Raw genomic sequence first — 5,160 nt, 5'->3', positions numbered from 1 at the left:
GCATAGGTTGATGTGTATCCAACGATGGGTTGATGTGTGCCAATAGGGGGAGAATGTATGGTTAAGCTTAGGCCTTCATTACCTATGGGAAGGTCGTAGGGGGAGAATGAAAGAACTCATGAAAGGGAGTAAGTTAGGCTTTCATTACCTAGAGGGAGTTTGCCCTCTTAGGGGGAGAATGAAGAGCTTAATTTATGCTTTCATTACCTAGTGGCATGAAGAAGGAGGCTATGGGATTAGCCTAACTTACATATGGGATTGTAAGTGTAATTGTGGTATTGTCAAACATCAAAAAGGGGGAGATTGTTGGTGCAATATCCCTCAGGTCAAGGTTGACCTGGGTAACCAAGCTGAGTCTTGGTTTGGGTTTAGATGTTTGACAATAAGATATTGATTGAAGAAGAGTCAAGTAGGTCAAGGTTGACTGGATACTTGATCGGAAGTCCTAACGGGATGTTAGGCAAAATGAAAGACCTAGTGAGTGAAGCTAGGCAAGATGAAAGTCCCGTGAGTGAAGCCGGGCAGAGGAAAGTCCGGATGTGAGGCAGTAAGGAAGTCCTAGTGAGTGAAGCTAGGCGATGGAAATCCCTGAGTGAAGCGTGAAAGTCCTAGTGAGTGAAGCTAGGCGATGGAAAACCCTAGTGAGTGAAGCTAGGTGAAAGTCCCGGTGAGTGAGGCAAGGGAAAATCCAGATGGATCAAGGATGATCGGACATCCGGTGCTGGGAAGTCCAAGTAGGTCAAAGGATTGACCGGATACTTGGCATGAAAGAAAAGTCCAAGTAGGTCAAAGGGATTGACCGGGTACTTGGCACAGAGAAAGTCCAAGTGGGTCAAAGGGATTGACCGACACTTGGTAAGGGAGTCCTAGCACGTCAAGGGAGTGACTAGATGCTAAGCATGACATACCAACAGTCAAGGTTGACCGGATGTTGGTTTGGGAGGTTTGGGACTTGGTTTTGGACAAAATTACGCTGGATCGATCGCTGGATCGATCCAGCCCGATCGATCGCTGATCGATTCAGTCCGGATCGATCGCGATCGATCCGCACCGTCCCAAATGGCAGAGCCTCGGATCGATCCGTGATCGATCAGAAGTCCCAATCGATCGCTGGATCGATTGGGACGCTGTCGCGCGATAAGCGCCGGATCGATCCGTGGATCGATCCGTGTCGCTCCGCAGCAGAGGCGCTCTGGATCGATCCGTGGATCGATCCAAAGCCTCCCCGATCGATTGGGAACATTCGAATCGATCGGGATCCGACCGTTGGCATCGATAAAGGCCGCAGGCGCACGATTCCTTCGGTATCTCTTCTTCGATTCACTCCAGATCTTCGCCAGCTCCTCCACAGCACTCTCAAAGCTTGTGACCGCCAGTTCTTGAAGGTTCTTGGAAGCTCTCCGAGTCAAGAGGCGGATCAAAGGCAAGAAGAGAAGCTAGGGTTAGGGTTTTCTGCATTCATTGTAAGCTTTGTGCTTGTATTTTGTTTCCCTTTCCTTCTTCTTGTACCGAGAGTCTTGTAGGGCTTCTCCACCCTCGGTAGTTACCGAAAAGGAGTGTTTCATAGTGGAGGGTGCGTGCGTGGTGTGGATCCTTGGATTAGTCACCTCCTTTGGAGGTGGATACCAAGTAAAATCCTAGTGTTAGCGTGGTTGTATTTGTTTCTGTATTTTCCGCTGCATATTCTTGAAGAAACAAGGAACGCCAAGCACTGAGCGAACACGACGAGCTATTCACCCCCCCCCCTCTAGCTACTTTTGGTCCTAACAGTTTTCCTTTGTCTCTTGATGGCTCCTTCTCTTTGTCTCCACTGGATCCAACACCTCCTTTGCGAAGTCTCTTCAAAATATTGGACATCTTAATGAGTTTAGATAGGGGAAGAATTATCTAGGGTGGTGGAACTCAAAGAACGAAACTTCAACGAACAAAAGATCTTAGGTTAAGAGAACAAAAGTCCAAGTCTTAGAGAGGAGGAGAATCGGATCTAAAAGATCTTGAGAGATTAGAGAGGAGTTTTTAAGAAATTGGGAGAGAAAGATATGTTTTGGAGAGTCGGGGGTGTGCGGAACACGGCCAAGATCTGGCCGTGTGAGGTAGGAGGTAGACTTTAGTAGTTCTCCTACACGGGCCGTGTAGATCTACACGGCCTCCCCATCTTTCCTCTCGGGATTCTTTGCACGGGCCGTGTAGATCCACACGACCTCCCCCTCTTCCTTCTCTGGATTCCTCGCACGGCCGTGTCTGGGACACGGCCTCTCCATCTTTCCTCTCGGGATTCTTTGCACGGCCATGTCTGGGACACGGCCTATTCGTCTTTCCCCTCGGGATTCTCTGCACGGCCGTGTCTATGACACGGCCTATACCTTTTTCTCCTCGGGAGATCCCACACGGCCGTGTCTGGATGACACGGCCCAAACACTTCCCTTCTCTGCAACCTTTGCCTGACCGTGTATAGCACACGGCCTGACTCTGTTTTGCACCTAACCTGAAAACAGGATCAAAAGAATGCATCAAACTAAAAGAAATTACAATACAAATCAAAACTAACTAAAAGAACCCTTGGGTTGCCTCCCAAGAAGCGCTTGTTTAAGGTCTTTAGCTCGACCAAACTTAATCATTCGCTCCTTTTCCTCGCCCTTGGAGGACAGATATACTTTTCGTTGCTGTTAGGAGATCTTCTCCCAACATCTTCCACCACATTGTCTCCTTCATTTGGTGGCCTTCCATGAGGATGGAAATTCTATTCCTCCAGTTTATAAATGCTTGTCCTGCTACAAGCATTTAAAAGAGATGAGACATGGTTAGAAATATTAGATAAATCATATTCCAACTTTTCCTTACCAATTACCAAAGAAAGCTTATGATTTTTGACATCAATTATAGCTCCAGCTGTAGCAAGGAAAGGTCTTCCTAATATGATGGGAATCCTAGGGTCCTCTTCCATGTCCAACACGACAAAATCTGTGGGAATAACATTCCCATCCACCTCTACCTGCACATCCTCTATAATACCCAAAGGGTACCTGCAGGAATGATCGGCAAGTTGAAGTGCCATAGTAGTAAGTTTAATGTTTTTGAGACCTAATTTATTACAAATTGAATAGGGAATGAGGCTAACACTCGCCCCCAAATCACAAAAAGCTTTTTCAAAAAATTCTTTTCCTATGTTGCAAGGAATATAAAAGCTCCCTGGGTCTTTCAGTTTTGGAGAAGTGTTCTTCTCAAAAATAGCACTACATTCCTCACTAAGCGCAATGGTCTCGACCTCTCCTCTTCTTCTCTTATTTGACATGAGATCCTTCAGAAATTTGGCAAATCTAGGCATTTGTAGAATAGCATCAATAAGAGGTACCTCTACGCAAATTTCCTTAACTTTTTCTAGAAACTTGCCAAATTCTTCATCCTTCTTGAGCATTGTAAGTCTCTGAGGAAAAGGGACAGCTTTGCTCTGATGGTTCAGTGGAAGAGTCTCTTCAACCTCAATGGTACTCTCCTCATTAGCTTGAATCTGATTTGGTATAGGAGGAGAGAGCTCTTCTTCTTTTTGTTTCCCTTTTGAAGCAGTCACTTGGGAGTCTCCCAAGGTCCGTCCGCTCCTAAGCTCAATCCTATTGCAATGCTCCATAGGATTCACATCGGGTTTTCCTAGAAGCTGTCCTGGTGCTCTGGATGATGAGGAAGCTAGTTGGGCAATTTGACTATCCTGGATCTTTTGATGCTTTTCAGAATTATCCATTCTCTGAATGAGCTTTGCTATATCTTGCTTCATTTCATTCTGAGTTGAGATAATTTCTTCAAGCATCCTTTCAACATTTGACTTTGGTAAGCCTTGAGAAGATAGATGTTGAAAATTTTGTTGCCCATCTTGAAAATTTGGTCTTGCCCCCTTAGATGGTCCTTGATCTTGATTATTTCTGTAAGAAAAATTTGGATGACTCTTCCATCCAGGGTTATAAGTATTTGAGTATGGGTTGTTCTGCCTTTGATTGTAACTCATGATTGCATCACATTGTTCAAGTTGATTGATTTGTGCAGTGATAGCTCCCAATGGACATGAGTCATTTGAATGCTCTGAACTCCCACATACTTCACAAGATGTACCAATAGCATTGACCAAATTAGCACTAGTCCCCATATTCTCAAATTTCTTTGTAAGAGCGTCCAATTTTGCAGACAAAAGAGTGACTGCATCTACATCAAACTTCCCTGATGCTTTAATTGTTGGGTTTACAGAGGAATAGCCACCACTTCTTTCGTTTGCCCATTGATGATGATTTTGTGCTACACTTTCAATGATTTCTTCGGCTTCATCTAAGCTTTTATTCATAAGTGCCCCTCCAGCAGCTGAATCAAGGGACACTTTGGTATGATAATTGATACCATTATAAAAAGTGTGCAACACTAACCATCTTTCCAACCCATGATGTGGGCATTGTCTGAGCATACTATTATATCTATCTCATGCTTCAAAAAGAGATTCTGAGTCAGTTTGCTTGAAGCTTGCAATTAAATTCCTCATATGAGCTGTTTTGCTTGGTGGATAGAACTTATCAAGAAACTGTTGCTCACACTGCTCCCAAGTGGTGATGCTATTAGGGGCCAAAGAATTCAGCCATTGCTTTGCCCTATCTCTTAGAGAAAACCCAAATAATAATAATCTAACTGCATCTGAAGGAACTCCATTCATTTTCATGGTACCACATATTTCATAAAAGACCTCTAAGTGTTGATTAGGGTCCTCATGAGGTCCTCCACCAAATTGGTTCTGCTGCACCATAGATATGATTGCGGGTTTGATCTCAAAGTTATTAGCTTCCACTGAAGGTCTTGAAATACTAGATCGAAAACCTCTCGCATAGGGTGCTGCATAATCCTTAAGTGGTCTATTTGCCATATTCAAATGTTCCTGTTCTTCAATTTGCCTTTACAGAATTCTTCTTTTATGGAAAGTTCTATCAATCTCAGGGTCAAAAGGAAAAAATTCCCCTGCAAAGTTAGATCTTCGCATACACAAGAACAAGATAGCAGATAACAATTCGACACAAAAAGGAAAATAGAAGAATAAAAAATGTAGAATTAAGTTTGTACAAAAAGAATTAACAAGAAGAGAAAGTTATACAAGAAAGTAAAAATCAGAAATCTAATGATTAGTTACAACTA

At 43.7% G+C, this 5,160-nt stretch overlaps 1 non-coding gene across 1 annotated transcript; it reads left to right on the top strand.

Annotated features, from left to right (window-relative positions):
- The first annotated feature begins 4,415 nt into the window (after positions 1-4,415).
- LOC122022145 lies at positions 4,416-4,521 on the top strand. The gene has a single exon (XR_006122874.1). It is a non-coding gene; the product is annotated as a small nucleolar RNA R71 (small nucleolar RNA).
- Positions 4,522-5,160: the final 639 nt, after the last annotated feature.

This window comes from Zingiber officinale, chromosome 9A (genome assembly GCF_018446385.1).
Source record: "Zingiber officinale cultivar Zhangliang chromosome 9A, Zo_v1.1, whole genome shotgun sequence".
NCBI lineage: Eukaryota > Viridiplantae > Streptophyta > Magnoliopsida > Zingiberales > Zingiberaceae > Zingiber > Zingiber officinale.
The sequence above is the reverse complement of the archived record's forward strand: the minus strand, read 5'-3'. Positions and strand labels throughout refer to the sequence as shown.